This window comes from Hyperolius riggenbachi, chromosome 2, assembly GCF_040937935.1.
Source record: "Hyperolius riggenbachi isolate aHypRig1 chromosome 2, aHypRig1.pri, whole genome shotgun sequence".
In the NCBI taxonomy this organism is placed as follows: domain Eukaryota; kingdom Metazoa; phylum Chordata; class Amphibia; order Anura; family Hyperoliidae; genus Hyperolius; species Hyperolius riggenbachi.
Window position 1 is genome coordinate 14,276,166 of NC_090647.1, and position 16,866 is coordinate 14,293,031.

The 16,866-nt window shown below is 48.6% G+C and overlaps 1 protein-coding gene across 3 annotated transcripts in view; it reads left to right on the forward strand.

The window, feature by feature from the left end:
- The first annotated feature begins 16,827 nt into the window (after nt 1-16,827).
- LOC137542336 (E3 ubiquitin/ISG15 ligase TRIM25-like) overlaps nt 16,828-16,866 on the forward strand; it is a 17,147-nt gene continuing 17,108 nt past the window's right edge. For all 3 annotated transcript variants that reach the window (XM_068264165.1, XM_068264174.1, XM_068264183.1), the window contains exon 1: nt 16,828-16,866. This exon is cut by the window's right edge and continues 53 nt beyond it. The gene's annotated coding sequence lies outside the window, so the exon portion shown is untranslated.

Sequence of the window (16,866 nt, forward strand, 5' to 3'; positions counted from 1 at the left end):
CATACCCGGGCAACGCCGGGTCATCAGCTAGTAAATAATAATAATACCATAATCAGATAAAGATGAAGTTTTATGAAGGTGCCATTAATGTTTTTGCTCCCCAGATGATTGATCTTCTGTTTTGATTGTTTGACTGATTGGAAACGATCATTTAGGCACACTAACAGAGGGAAAAACATTAACCAATCCAATCAGATTAATGGAATCGATCGTTTTTTTGGGATTGATTCCATCAATCTGATTGTTTAAAGTTGTCCCACCCGTTAGTGGGCCTGAAGGATCGTTTCCAATTGATCACAATGATAGAATCGGATGGTCAATTGCCCTGTAAGTGTATCGTGCATGGCCCCCTTAACCACATCACAATGGCCCCTTTATATCATCTGTAGTTTTCCTTCACAATAATATTTGAAAATCAGAAATATATTAATTTAAAGAATGAGAATAAAGCTTAGTGTTAAAGTGGAGCTGAACTCTTGCACAGGACAGGAGGAAAACATGGAGAAATGTATCCTGTATGTATTTAGAGAGTTTAACCTGTCTAATTTCCCCTCATCTGGACTAATCACAAGTTGCAATTTGATCTCTCAACTGTGACAGTTGACTGCCTCGGTAGAGCAGCTAATTTGTAAACACAGGATGCCAACAATATGTCTGCTTCCATGAAAGCAGGGAGCAGACACACTGCAGCTGTATTGCAGGATTTGTATCAGCTGTAGCAAAGACATGTTTTTCTTTAAAGATTATTATGCACATCTTTTAGAGCAGACAGGAGGTTCTTTAATCAAACACAATTATCAGTAAAAATGACATGTATTTACTCAGATCTGTACATTAGTCCTGAAGGAGGAGCGCATTAAGAAAGAGGGACAGAGGGACCTGGGTTCCCAAAGAGAAAACAAAAGTTTGTCTTCTTAAAACAGGAGGTATCTATCTATATATATAATAGAGTAAGTGCCTCAACCTTCAAGCAAGAAGAAGAAGTAGCGCCCTGCCCCCAGGGCCGGTCCAAGCAAGAAGAAGGGGCTGGCCCAAGCAAGAAGAAGAAGTAGCGCCCCGCCCCCAGGGCCGGTCCAAGCACGAAGAAGGGGCCGGTCCAAGCAAGAAGAAGAAGTAGTGTCATATCAAACCAAGGGCAAAGAGGGATAATTTGCATATTCAGTAGCAGTGCATTGTGGGTAACCACAAATGTTCACTTATAGCGGAATTATTGCAGATTTGCTTCTGTTTTAAGAAGGAAAATTACACCAAGCTTTGCTTTTTTTAGTAGGAGGTCTTTTTGGTCCCTTTTATCCCCCTATACATTCCAAGTGGTTTGGGTCACCCTGAGCTGCTTGGTTACTCTGTTGTACTGGTCCAAGCCCTATCTCATACAGCCTTATCAATCGCTGCTATGTACTGATGAGGACCAAACATCTGAAATAGGCTGTCACATGCAGGATTGCTTGTAAACTACACCAGCGTGAATCTATGCATCATAGTACGCAACTACACATCATAGTTCGTAGGTGAAGTTTAAGAACTATACGTATGCATTTCCGCGTAGTTGACGTATGTATTGCGAAGTCAACTATGTGAGTGGTAACTGCATTTATATGGGTCACTAGCTGATTGCCCGGCGTTGCCCGGGAATGTATTTGGCTGGTGTTGGCTTCGTCCAATTTTTCTAGCCCTAACACACAATTACTCAATGGCCAAGTTTGTGAGCTTTGCGGTCTTTGGTATCAATAATTTGCATTGAAATTAAAAAATCTGATTGGCTGCTTGTGGCTCCACCCCCTTTTCTGAATTTAAACCCCATTCACCCAATGACCAACTGTACCAGGTTTGAAATCTGTGCCATTAACCAGTGGCGTCCCTACCATGGGGCGGCCAGGAGCGCTCCGCTCCGGGTGTCAGCTCCAGGGGGGGTGTCATCAAGGCCTCCCCAGAAGCCTTGATGACACAGGAGGGGAAGCAGCGCTGAAGGAGGGGTGGCAGCGTCGGCGGGGAGGGGGGAAATACCCCCCCACATCTCCCTCACCTGGGTCCCCTCCTTCGGCGCTTCCCCTCCACGGGCGCCGGCAACGGGCACTGACAGGGCGGCTGATAGCCGCCCTCAGTTTACCCAAGCAGGGCTACGGGAAGATGGCCGCCGAAGCCCGCACTGGAGACAAAAATAGACGGCAAGATGGCCGCCGACGCCATCTTGCCGTCTATTTTTGTCTCCAGTGTGGGCTTCGGTGGCCATCTTCCCGTAGCCCTGCACTGATGACGCAGCAGGAGACGGCGCGGGACATTCAAGAGGAGCTGCGGAGGCTGCCTGGGACTCGGAAGAGAGGTTTCATCTGCAGGTAAGGTTTTTTCTTTTACAGGTGCACCGGCCCGGCCACCCACCGCTGCTGCCCACCTACCCACCGCTGCTGCCCACCTACCCACCACTGCTGCCCACCTACCCACCAGGCTACCCACCTACCCACCAGGCTACCCACCACTGCTGCCCACCTACCCACCACTGCTGCCCACCTACCCACCACTGCTGCCCACCACCTACCCACCACTGCTGCCCACCTACCCACCAGGCTACCCACCACTGCTGCCCACCTACCCACCACTGCTGCCCACCTACCCACCACTGCTGCCCACCTACCCACCAGGCTACCCAGCAGGCTGCCCACCTACCCACCAGGCTACCGACCACTGCTGCCCACCTACCCACCACTGCTGCCCACCTACCCACCACTGCTACCCAGCAGGCTGCCCACCTACCCACCAGGCTACCCAGCAGGCTGCCCACCTACCCACCACTGCTGCCCACCTACCCACCACTGCTACCCAGCAGGCTGCCCACCTACCCACCAGGCTACCCAGCAGGCTGGCCACCTACCCACCACTGCTGCCCCCCTACCCACCATGCTACCCACCTACCCACCACTGCTGCCCACCTACCCAGCAGGCTACCCAGCAGGCTACCCACCACTGCTGCCCCCCTACCCACCACTGCTACCCAGCAGGCTGCCCACCTACCCACTCGGCAATCAGGCTGCTCACCCTTCACCACCTACCCACCAGGCTATCAGCTTGCCAACACTCAAATCTGCTACCGATATTGTGTATTTTGTGGTCAGATCTGCTACCGACATTGTGTATTTTGTGGTCAGTTTAACTACCGTCATTATGTATTTTGTGGTCAGTTTAACTACCGTCGTGTATTTTGTGGTCAGTTTAACTACCGTCATTGTGTATTTTGTGGTCAGTTTAACTACTGATATTGTGTATTTTGTGGTGAAATCTGGTGCTGACATTGTGTATGTTCTGGTCAAATCTACCGCAAGATTGAATGATTTTTTTCTGGTCAAATCTGCCGACATGATTGAATGTATTTTCTTGTGAAATCTGCTCACATAACGTGTAATGTCTGGTGAAATGTTCTCGCATTACGTGTATTTTATGTTGAAAGCTTCTGACATTTTGTGTATTTTCTGGAGAAAAGCTGCGCAATGATGTGAATTTTCTGGAGAAAGGTTGACTAAAACTTGGGTGCACTTTTAAATTAGCTCCGCCCCATCCGGTCATAGCCACGCCCATTTTATTTTATGTTGAAAGCTTCTGACATTTTGTGTATTTTCTGGAGAAAAGCTGCGCAATGATGTGAATTTTCTGGAGAAAGGTTGACTAAAACTTGGGTGCACTTTTAAATTAGCTCCGCCCCATCCGGTCATAGCCACGCCCATTTTATTTTATGTTGAAAGCTTCTGACATTTTGTGTATTTTCTGGAGAAAAGCTGCGCAATGATGTGAATTTTCTGGAGAAAGGTTGACTAAAACTTGGGTGCACTTTTAAATTAGCTCCGCCCCATCCGGTCATAGCCACGCCCATTTTATTTTATGTTGAAAGCTTCTGACATTTTGTGTATTTTCTGGAGAAAAGCTGCGCAATGATGTGAATTTTCTGGAGAAAGGTTGACTAAAACTTGGGTGCACTTTTAAATTAGCTCCGCCCCATCCGGTCATAGCCACGCCCATTTTATTTTATGTTGAAAGCTTCTGACATTTTGTGTATTTTCTGGAGAAAAGCTGCGCAATGATGTGAATTTTCTGGAGAAAGGTTGACTAAAACTTGGGTGCACTTTTAAATTAGCTCCGCCCCATCCGGTCATAGCCACGCCCATTTTATTTTATGTTGAAAGCTTCTGACATTTTGTGTATTTTCTGGAGAAAAGCTGCGCAATGATGTGAATTTTCTGGAGAAAGGTTGACTAAAACTTGAGTGCACTTTTAAATTAGCTCCGCCCCATCCGGTCATAGCCACGCCCATTTTATTTTATGTTGAAAGCTTCTGACATTTTGTGTATTTTCTGGAGAAAAGCTGCGCAATGATGTGAATTTTCTGGAGAAAGGTTGACTAAAACTTGGGTGCACTTTTAAATTAGCTCCGCCCCATCCGGTCATAGCCACGCCCATTTTATTTTATGTTGAAAGCTTCTGACATTTTGTGTATTTTCTGGAGAAAAGCTGCGCAATGATGTGAATTTTCTGGAGAAAGGTTGACTAAAACTTGGGTGCACTTTTAAATTAGCTCCGCCCCATCCGGTCATAGCCACGCCCATTTTATTTTATGTTGAAAGCTTCTGACATTTTGTGTATTTTCTGGAGAAAAGCTGCGCAATGATGTGAATTTTCTGGAGAAAGGTTGACTAAAACTTGGGTGCACTTTTAAATTAGCTCCGCCCCATCCGGTCATAGCCACGCCCATTTTATTTTATGTTGAAAGCTTCTGACATTTTGTGTATTTTCTGGAGAAAAGCTGCGCAATGATGTGAATTTTCTGGAGAAAGGTTGACTAAAACTTGGGTGCACTTTTAAATTAGCTCCGCCCCATCCGGTCATAGCCACGCCCATTTTTTTGCCGCGGCGCGCTTTGCGCGCCGCAGGTGGTGTACCGTGGGGGGGGGGGGGGGGAGGGTGTCTTTCAATACCTAGCACCGGGTGTCAAATGCCCTGGGTACGCCACTGCCATTAACAGTTCAAGAATGGTAGCAATTAAATATTCCCCTTGAAAAGCAATAGGTGAAGTTTGATTCACTTTGTAGGCTCCACCCACTTTTCTGAATATTAATCTCAGTCACCCAGTGACCAACTGGGTAAAGTGTGAGAACCCTGCCATTAACAGTGTAAGAAAAGCTGCAGTTTATATTTTCCAATGTAAAAAGTTAGTTGTTTTTGGCTCTGCCCACTATTTCTAACCTTGACATACAGTCACTCAATGACCAAGTTTATGAGCTGTGGGGTCCTTGGCATAAATAAGTTGCATTTTACCATTAAAATTAAACAAATCTGATTGGCTGTATTTGGCCCGCTCCCTTTAGAATTTAAACCCCAGTCTCCCAGTGACTGACTGTAGCAGATTTGAGGCCTCTGCCATTAAGAGTGTATGAATGGCAGCAATGTAAATATTCCCCTTGAAAATCAAAAGGTGAATTTTGATTGGCTGCTGTAGGCTCCACCCACTTTCCTGAATATTAGTCCCAATCACCCAGTGGTCAACTGTGTCACGTTTGAGAACCCTGCCAATAAGAGAACGGCTGAAATCAATCTAACAGATCTGATTGTCTGTTGGTGGCCCCACCCCTTTAGTGAATTTGGACCCCAGTCACCCAATGACTGACTGTATCAGGTCTGAGGCCTCTGCCACTAACAGTGTAAGAATGGTAGCAATGTGAATATTCCCCTTGAAAATCAATAGGTCAATTTTGATTGGCTGTTGTAAGCTCCACCCACATTTCTGAATATTCATCTCAGTCACCCAGTGGCTAATTGTGTAAAGTTTGGGAACCCTGGCATGTTAAAAATTTAGTTGTTGGCACCGCCCACTTTTTCTAACCTTGACATACAGTCACTCAGTTATCAAGTTTATCGGCTTTGGGGTCCTTGGTATCAATACTTTGTATATTCCCATTGAAAAATAAACAAATATGGCTGTTTGTGGCTCCGCCCCCTTTCTGAATTTGAACCCTAATCACCCAATGACTGACTGTACCAGGTTTGAGGCATTTGCTATTAACAGTATAAGAATGGTAGCAGCTTAAATATTCCCTTTGAAAATCAAAAGGTGAATTTTTATTGGCTGTTGTAGGCTCCACCCACCTTCCAAAATCTTAATCTCATTCACCCAGTGACCAACTGTGCAAAGTTTGAGAGCCCTGCCATTAACAGTGTAAGAATGGCTGCAGTTGATATTTTCCAGTGAAATTTGTTTTTAGCTCCGCTCACTTTTTGTAACCTTGACACACAGTCACCCAGTGACCAAGTTTGTGAGCTGTCAGGTTCCTGGCATCAAAAATGTGTGAATGGAAGCAGTTTATCCACCAAGGAAATCTGATTGGCTGTAGGTGGCCCCGCCCCTTTAGTGAATTTGGACCCCAGTCACCCAATGACCAACTGTAGCAAGTTTAAAGCTTCTGCCATTAACAGTGTAAGAATGGCAGCAGTTTAAATATTCCCCTTGAAAATCAATAGGTGAATTTTGATTCTAAATGCTAAAATGCTAAATGCTAAAAACAGCTGACTTTACCGACCACTCGGCAAAGTCAGCATTCATAAAGGCTCTTTCCGCATGAAAAAAAGACATACCGAGCAGAGTGATAAATCACCGCCTTGTGCGGTGATTAACGGAACAAATGTAGCAAAATGTTAATTCATAAAGAATACCGCCAGCGGTGTCAGGTCCCGATCCCTCTGATGTGGCGATACCAATGCAAGTGAATGGAGACACACAGACCTCCCAGGCAGCTGCAGCAGAGCGGAACACAGAGAAATGTATCAACTCGGCAGCTTCCGTGTCTCCGCCTGCCTACCGCCTGCCTACCGCCAGCCTAGTTCGGGGAATCTCCGCACTGCCACCGCACCTACACACTTCTTTATGAATGCCCACCTAAGAATGGCTGCAGTTTACATTTTCCCATTGAAAATGAATGGCTGAAATTTGATTGGCTGTGTTATGCTCCTCCCACTTTTCCTGGATTAACCTCGGTCTCCAAGTGACCAACTGTGCCAAGTGTGGGGACTAGTGTTGGGCGAACAGTGTTCGCCACTGTTCGGGTTCTGCAGAACATCACCCTGTTCGGGTGATGTTCGAGTTCGGCCGAACACCTGACGGTGCTCGGCCAAACCGTTCGGCCATATGGCCGAACTAAGAGCGCATGGCCGAACGTTCCCCGAACGTTCGGCTAGCGCTGTGATTGGCCGAACGGGTCACGTGGTTCGGACCCGAACGCGCTCTGATTGGCCGAACTGTCACGTGGTTCGGGTAAATAAATACCCGAACCACGTCATATCTCCGCCATTTGTCTGTGGGTTTAGCTTTGGGTAGGCAGGCAGGGTAGTTCGCGCTCCAGCCACGCTAGCCAGGGTCCCCCCCAGTCATTGTGTGTCGCTGCTGGGAATAGTAGTACACCGCTCGCTCAGCATTCTGTTTACTGCCACTCTGTGTACCTCGCTCAGCCACACTATATAGCATTCTGTTTACTGCCACTCTGTGTCTGCTGGGAATAGTAGTACACCGCTTGCTCAGCCACACTATATAGCATTCTGTTTACTGCCACTCTGTGTACCTCGCTCAGCCACACTATATAGCATTCTGTTTACTGCCACTCTGTGTCTGCTGGGAATAGTGGTACACCGCTCGCTCAGCCACACTATATAGCATTCTGTTCACTGTTCTGTGTCTGCTTGGAATAGTGGTACACCGCTCGTTCAGCCACACTATATAGCATTCTGTGTACTGTTCTGTGTCTGCTGGGAACAGTAGTACACCGCTCGTTCAGCCACACTATATAGCATTCTGTGTACTGTTCTGTGTCTGCTGGGAACAGTAGTACACCGCTCGCTCAGCCACACTATATAGCATTCTGTTCACTGTTCTGTGTCTGCTGGGAATAGTGGTACACCGCTCGCTCAGCCACACTATATAGCATTCTGTTCACTGTTCTGTGTCTGCTGGGAATAGTGGTACACCGCTCGCTCAGCCACACTATATAGCATTCTGTTCACTGTTCTGTGTCTGCTGGGAATAGTGGTACACCGCTCGCTCAGCCACACTATATAGCATTCTGTTTACTGTTCTGTGTCTGCTGGGAATAGTGGTACACCGCTCGCTCAGCCACACTATATAGCATTCTGTTCACTGTTCTGTGTCTGCTGGGAATAGTGGTACACCGCTCGCTCAGCCACACTATATAGCATTCTGTTCACTGTTCTGTGTCTGCTGGGAATAGTGGTACACCGCTCGCTCAGCCACACTATATAGCATTCTGTTCACTGTTCTGTGTCTGCTGGGAACAGTAGTACACCGCTCGTTCAGCCACACTATATAGCATTCTGTGTACTGTTCTGTGTCTGCTGGGAACAGTAGTACACCGCTCGTTCAGCCACACTATATAGCATTCTGTGTACTGTTCTGTGTCTGCTGGGAACAGTAGTACACCGCTCGTTCAGCCACACTATATAGCATTCTGTTCACTGTTCTGTGTCTGCTGGGAATAGTGGTACACCGCTCGCTCAGCCACACTATATAGCATTCTGTTCACTGTTCTGTGTCTGCTGGGAACAGTAGTACACCGCTCGTTCAGCCACACTATATAGCATTCTGTGTACTGTTCTGTGTCTGCTGGGAACAGTAGTACACCGCTCGTTCAGCCACACTATATAGCATTCTGTGTACTGTTCTGTGTCTGCTGGGAACAGTAGTACACCGCTCGTTCAGCCACACTATATAGCATTCTGTGTACTGTTCTGTGTCTGCTGGGAACAGTAGTACACCGCTCGTTCAGCCACACTATATAGCATTCTGTGTACTGTTCTGTGTCTGCTGGGAACAGTAGTACACCGCTCGTTCAGCCACACTATATAGCATTCTGTGTACTGTTCTGTGTCTGCTGGGAATAGTGGTACACCGCTCGCTCAGCCACACTATATAGCATTCTGTTCACTGTTCTGTGTCTGCTGGGAATAGTGGTACACCGCTCGCTCAGCCACACTATATAGCATTCTGTTCACTGTTCTGTGTCTGCTGGGAATAGTGGTACACCGCTCGCTCAGCCACACTATATAGCATTCTGTTCACTGTTCTGTGTCTGCTGGGAACAGTAGTACACCGCTCGTTCAGCCACACTATATAGCATTCTGTGTACTGTTCTGTGTCTGCTGGGAACAGTAGTACACCGCTCGTTCAGCCACACTATATAGCATTCTGTGTACTGTTCTGTGTCTGCTGGGAACAGTAGTACACCGCTCGTTCAGCCACACTATATAGCATTCTGTTCACTGTTCTGTGTCTGCTGGGAATAGTGGTACACCGCTCGCTCAGCCACACTATATAGCATTCTGTTCACTGTTCTGTGTCTGCTGGGAATAGTGGTACACCGCTCGCTCAGCCACACTATATAGCATTCTGTTCACTGTTCTGTGTCTGCTGGGAACAGTAGTACACCGCTCGTTCAGCCACACTATATAGCATTCTGTGTACTGTTCTGTGTCTGCTGGGAACAGTAGTACACCGCTCGTTCAGCCACACTATATAGCATTCTGTGTACTGTTCTGTGTCTGCTGGGAACAGTAGTACACCGCTCGTTCAGCCACACTATATAGCATTCTGTTCACTGTTCTGTGTCTGCTGGGAATAGTGGTACACCGCTCGCTCAGCCACACTATATAGCATTCTGTTCACTGTTCTGTGTCTGCTGGGAACAGTAGTACACCGCTCGTTCAGCCACACTATATAGCATTCTGTGTACTGTTCTGTGTCTGCTGGGAATAGTGGTACACCGCTCACCCGTCACTGTATAGCATTGTGCTCTGTGTCGCTGCTGGGAATAGTGGTACTGTATAGCATTTCTGTACTGCCACTGTACTGCTGCCAGTCAGCGTGTACTGTAAGGATAAGTGAAATGAGGAAGAAATCCGGTGAAAGAGGGAGGGGCAAGGGAAGAGGTGTTTCCCCTGACGGTTCACGTACAGGCCACAGGGGAGCACCCAAGAAAACCCACTCAATACCGCCCATGTTGTCCAGGACAACAACCCTCACAAATCCAAAAGAACAGGACCAGATAATTACTTGGATGACCTCTCAAGCGTCCAGCAGTGGGTTAAGCAGCACCAGCACATCACGCACGAGGTCCGAGTCCTCAGCCAGTTACAAGGAGCCAGTGGGCACAAAGCTGACACAACCGGCAGCGACACCACGCACACAACTGCCAGATAACCAGTCCGATGAATTACCTCAGGACACAATGGGGTATTCGCAGGAGCTATTCCCAGCCCAACAAACTTCCACCTTTCAAAGGTCAATGGAGGAACAGCCAGAAATGTTGTGCCTGGATTCACAACCGTTAACTGTGGGAAATGCACCGCGCACTGAAATACGAGGCGAGTCCGAAGAGGACTCGGAAACCCAAATCCCAGAGCAATTTGGGCAGGAGGGGTTGCAATTGCAGGAGGTCGGCCGACAAGATCTGGAAGACGACGTTGGAGTGTGCTGCGCAGAGGTTGTTGTGGGGAGCTCTACTCCACGGCGGTGGCCCACAATGACATATGACGAGTTTGAGGAGATGGAAGAGGAGGGTATGGACAATGTGGACAGAGACCCAGATTTTGTTTGTGAACGAGAACATCGCCGTCGTAGCAGCAGCACAGATGAGTCTGTTGAAGAACACACTGCTGCACGAGTTCGCCTTGTGCCACAAGGTAGGCGGCGCGCAATTTCAGGCACCACAAGCGTGGAAGTTCAAGTGAGAGGCAAAAGAGGAGCAAACAGAAATCGCCAGCAAGGAGGCAGGTGCTCCAAAGTCTGGGCTTTCTTTGAAGACTGCACTGAGGATGTTACCATGGCGATTTGCAAGGTGTGCAAGACCCGCCTGAGCAGGGGGAAAAATATTAACAACCTCTCCACCACCAGCATGAGCCGTCACATGCTATCCAAACATCCCACTCTTTGGGCAAACGCGTCAGGACAGGGTACCAGAAACAACACTGCCTCCCTTGGGTTCACCAGACCCGCCTCAGCAGCAGCAGTAGCCCAGCCATTGCGTGGTTCACAACATTCACAAACATCAGACGACGCTGACACTGTCACTTTCCGGAGTAGTGCTCTTGAGGTCTCCCAGTGTTCATCAAACACAACAACCAACAGCCCTTCCGTGTGCAGCGCTACGGTTCAGTTGTCTGTGTCGGAGATGTTTGAGCGCAAGAGGAAATTGCCAGCAAATGACCCCCGGGCCGTGGCAGTAACAGCCAGCATAGCCAAGCTTCTGGCCTGCGAAATGCTGCCATATCGATTGGTGGAGACAAACAGCTTCAAGGGCATGATGTCAGTGGCCATCCCACGTTACGTGGTTCCCAGCCGCTACCACTTTGCACGCTCTGCAGTGCCTGAGTTGCATGAGCACGTGGTCAGCAAAATAACCCGAAGCTTGAAGAATGCCGTTGCCTGCAAGGTTCACCTCACCACTGACACCTGGACGAGTGCGTTCGGCCATGGTCGATACATCTCCCTTACCGCGCACTGGGTGAACCTTGTGGAGCCTGGCAGCGATTCCTCACCTGCTACGGCACGGGTGTTGCCCACGCCACAAACAGCTGCACCGCCGTCCCTCCCACTGGATAACAGCAGCACCTACCTCTCTGACTCCTTCTCCTCCAACGCATCTCAAAGCTGTACCTCATCCGGAAACGCTAACCCAGCAGCAGTAGGATCGTGGAAGCAGTGCAGCACAGCTGTTGGCATGCGTCAACAAGCGTTGCTGAAGCTAATCTGCCTTGGGGATAAGCAGCACACAGGGGAGGAAATTTGGAGGGGAATAAAGGAACAGACGGATTTGTGGCTGGCACCGCTGGACCTGAAACCGGGCATGGTTGTGTGTGATAATGGGAGTAATCTCATTCGCGCTTTAAGGTTGGCTAAGCTGACACACATCCCTTGCCTGGCGCACGTGATGAACCTAGTAGTTCAGCGGTTCCTGAGGACATACCCAGGCGTGCCCGATCTGCTGTTGAAGGTGCGTCGAGTGTCCAAACATTGTAGAAATTCCAGTACTGCTTCGGGGGCACTCGCCAAGATGCAGGAGCGCTTCAATCTCCCCCACCATCGCTTGCTGTGTGATGTCCCTACGCGCTGGAATTCTACGCTGCACATGCTAGCCCGCTTTTGCGAGCAGAAGAGTGCAGTGGTCCAGTACATGACGGCGCAGTACCGAGGCGCATCCGGCCAGCTGCCAAGCTTCTGTGGATCCGATTGGGCCAACATGTTGGACCTCTGCCAAGTCCTCCAAAATTTTGAGCAATCCACGTTGCTTGTGAGCAGTGACAACTCTTCAGTCAGCATTACCATACCACTGCTGTGTTTACTGAAGAGGTCGATGTTAAAAATCAAGGAAACAGCTGTCATGATGCAACTGGGGGAATCTGAAGGAGAAAACGATCAGCGTGATGGTACCAACATCAGGCCATCCGCCTCAGGGAACGCTGGCCCCAGCAGCTATGACGAAGAAGAGGAGGAGGAACAGCTGGAGTTGGAGCAGGAATTTCATGCCACCACTGACGAGGGCCAGAGCGGTGCACGTTGGACTTCCACAATTCAACGCGAATGGTCAGCAGAAGCAGACCAGGAGGAAGGTGACGACTATGATGCATCACAACAACTATCACAACGCTCACAAGAGGATGATGAGGATTCTGGTAGGACTCTGGCACACATGGCTCAATTCATGCTAGACTGCATTGAACGTGACCCACGCATTGTGCGCATTCTGGACAACACCAATTACTGGGTTTATACCCTTCTGGATCCACGGTACAAACACAATGTTCCAAAACTGCTTGAAGAAAGAGTCAGACAGGTCAAAATGGAAGAATACCAGCAGGCCCTTGTGGAGACTTTAGAGAGGAGATTGACATCCTCCCCCTCCTCTAGCCAGTTGTACGCAGACAGACTGACTTCCGCAAACCCAGGACGACCAGGAGGGCAGCAAACAACGCAAGCCGCAGCTAGTACCCAAAAGGGAATGGTATCGGCAGTGTCCTTGGAGTGGGAAAATTTTCTGACACCCATGCAGCCGCAGCCCACTGAACAGCAAGCGTGCAGATCCACCTCCAACACCGATCGCCTGGAGAAGATGGTCAAGGACTACATGTCAGATGGCGTAGCTGTGTCGAACCATCCATCTGCACCCTTCAACTATTGGGTATCGAAGCTAGACACCTGGCACGAACTGGCAATGTACGCAATAGAGGTGCTGGCTTGCCCGGCAGCCAGCGTTATGTCGGAACGCTGTTTCAGTGCTGCCGGAGGCATCGTCACAGATCGGCGTATCCGCCTCTCTACAGACAATGCAGACCGTCTGACTCAAATTAAAATGAATCAATCCTGGATTGGAAATGACTACGCAACACTCCAGGACCCCAACCAAGTAACATGACCAATGAACATCTGGGATGGTGTTGCGTTTCCGGGCCCTGTTTATTGAACCTCTCATCTGTATTACATTTATGACTGCATGGCGGCAAAAAGCATTGCTGCTATATCCGCACGCTTTTTGTCCACATGCAAGGCCTGGGTTGTTGTGTCTCACAAAGCGTGGCCTTCTCCTCCTGCGCCTGCTCCTGTTCCATCACGTCTGCTGCTGCTGGGTTAGCGTTGCCGCGTGGTCCCTGTTTATTGAACCACTTATCTTTATTACATTTATGACTGCATGGCGGTACAAAGCATGCTATCCGCACGCTTCTTGCCCTCATGCAAGGCCTGGGTTGTTGTGTCTCACAAAGCGTGGCCTTCTCCTCCTGCGCCTCCTCCTGTTCCATCACGTCTGCTGCTGCTGGGTTAGCGTTGCCGCGTGGTCCCTGTTTATTGAACCACTTATCTTTATTACATTTATGACTGCATGGCCGTACAAAGCCTGCTATCCGCACGCTTCTTGCCCTCATGCAAGGCCTGGGTTGTTGTGTCTCACAAAGCGTGGCCTTCTCCTCCTGCGCCTGCTCCTGTTCCATCACGTCTGCTGCTGCTGGGTTAGCGTTGCCGCGTGGTCCCTGTTTATTGAACCACTTATCTTTATTACATTTATGACTGCATGGCGGTACAAAGCCTGCTATCCGCACGCTTCTTGCCTTCATGCAAGGCCTGGGTTGTTGTGTCTCACAAAGCGTGGCCTTCTCCTCCTGCGCCTGCTCCTGTTCCATCACGTCTGCTGCTGCTGGGTTAGCGTTGCCGCGTGGTCCCTGTTTATTGAACCACTTATCTTTATTACATTTATGACTGCATGGCGGTACAAAGCCTGCTATCCGCACGCTTCTTGCCCTCATGCAAGGCCGGGGTTGTTGTGTCTCACAAAGCGTGGCCTTCTTCTCCTCCTGCGCCACCCTCCTCCTGTTCCATCACGTGTGCTGCTGCTGGGTTAGCGTTACCGGTCCCTTTTCCTGGAACCTCTTATATGTATTACATTTATGACTGCATGCCGACAAAAAACATGTTACCTGTGCAAAGAAAACAGACATTTCCCGCATTTAAAAGACAGTTTTCCCTTTGAAACTTTAAAATCGATTTTCTCAAAAACTATAAGCTCTTTTTGCTAATTTTTTTTTCCTCTTGTACCCACTCCCAAGGTGCACATACCCTGCAAATTTGGGGTATGTAGCATGTAAGGAGGCTTTACAAACCACAAAAGTTCGGGTCCCCATTGACTTCCATTATGTTCGGAGTTCGGGTCGAACACCCGAACATCGCGGCCATGTTCGGCCTGTTCGGCCCGAACCCGAACATCTAGATGTTCGCCCAACACTAGTGGGGACTCTGGCGTGATTACTGTGAGAATGGCAGCCTTTTACATTTTTTCCATTGACTTGAATGGGTGAAATCTGATTTGCTGTTTGTAGCTCCACCCACATGTGCAGGGGGGCCACGAGACCCCCAGAACATATCATCCCACCCAGGTAGTAAGGGATCTGTATACCAATTTTCGTTCAAATCGGTCAAGCCGTTTTCGAGTGATCGCGGCACATACACACACATACATACATACATCCGATTTTATATACATAGATTGCGCATGCGCAGACATTTTATTGCCCTTTATACGCATACAATTCCGCATTGGATGGTGGAATGTATGCTTATATTAGTTTGTGTATGCGTATAGTTGGCAGATAATTGCGGAAATGTTTCCGCATAAGGACATAAGCGGTCGCATCAACTACGCTACGCAATACGTGAAGCTTGCGTATTTTAATGCGTCGTCTACGGTATGCTAACGTAGCGAAGTGGCTGATTTCGGAGCCGTAGATTGCGAAGCGTATTTGCGTAAAAATAAGCGTAGTTCCAGCATAGCGAAGTTGGCTGACTACGACCATCCCTGGTCACATGTGGGTTTGATATGACTGTGTAAAACGTAAAGCTATAGGCTTGCTTGACTTACCAAGGGTGAAAAGGAATAATTTGCATATTTCATAGCGGTGCATTGTGGGTAATCACAAATGTTCACTTATAGCTGAATTATTGCAGATTTTCTTCTTTTTCAAGAAGGCAAATTACACCAAGCTTTGATTTTTTTAGTAGGAGGGCTTTTTGGTCCCTTTTATCCCCCTATATATTCCGAGTGGTTTGGGTCACCCTGAGCTGCTTGGTTACTCTGTTGTACTGGTCCAAGCCCTATCTCATACAGCCATATCAATTCCTGCCAAGTACTGATGAGGATCAAAAGTCTGAAACAGGCTGTCTACATTGGGTTTGATATGACAGTGTAAAATTTAAAGCTATGCTATACACCAGCGGCACTAGATGCTTGCTTGGCTTACCAAGGGGGAAAAGGGGTAATTTACGTATTTAGTAGCAGTGCATTGTTGGTAACCACAAATGTTCACTTATTGCTGAATTATTGCAGATTTCCTTCTGTTTTAAAAAAGCCAAATTACGCCAATACAGTGTGCGGCATTGCAGGAAGTGACAACAGTGGAACGCACGATGGAATACGGTAGAGGTGAGTCATCCCCGCCCGCTGCCTCTTACTAATAGTGTCGACTGCTACTGTGTTTAAGCTGGAGGGGGAGCGCACATGGGGGACCCAGGTGAGGGGGGTTTCTGCTGAGCTTAAGCTGGAGGTAGAGCACACATGGGGGACCCAGGTGAGGTGGGGTCCAACCCCCCTCCCCGCCGCTGTGCCAATACCCCCTTCCTGCCCTCTACCCTCTTATGTGGCGTATGCTACGCCGCGGGTCAGCTAGTTTGTAATAATTCAGGTTGGAGTGATCATATGATGACTCCCACAATGCATCACTGCTGAATATGCAAATCATCTCTCTGTTGTCCCTGTAAGCTAGCCACACCACCAGAACTGCTGTTAATGTACAGAGCCTCACTAATCCAACAAGCACACAGACTGTTTCAGATTGGTTGATCCTCATCAGTGCATGGCATGGATTAATTTGGCTCTATGGAGTAGGGCTTGTAACACGGAGAGGTACAGACTAACCAGAAAGCTCATGGTGACCCAGAACTCATTAGAGTGTATAACAGTGTGAGGGGCTACCAAGGGCCAAAACACCCTCTTACTAAAATTCTATAGAAAACAAAAGTTTGCCTTCATAACATTTTAGTAATGTTGGTCCTCTGTAGTCCCTCACACACTCCTAGGAGTTCTGGTTCACCATGAGCTAGCTGGGTAGTCTGTAGTTCTCAAATAGGGATTGTCTCACTGAAAAAGGGACAGTTGGGCGCTCTGCTGTCCAGTTGTGTGATCGCTGGGAGACAGCGTGGCAGAGACACAGCTGCAGCGTCACTTCCTGCGCACAGATTACACAGATACAGGCAGGTCACAGCATTTCCAGCCCTGCAGCCAGACT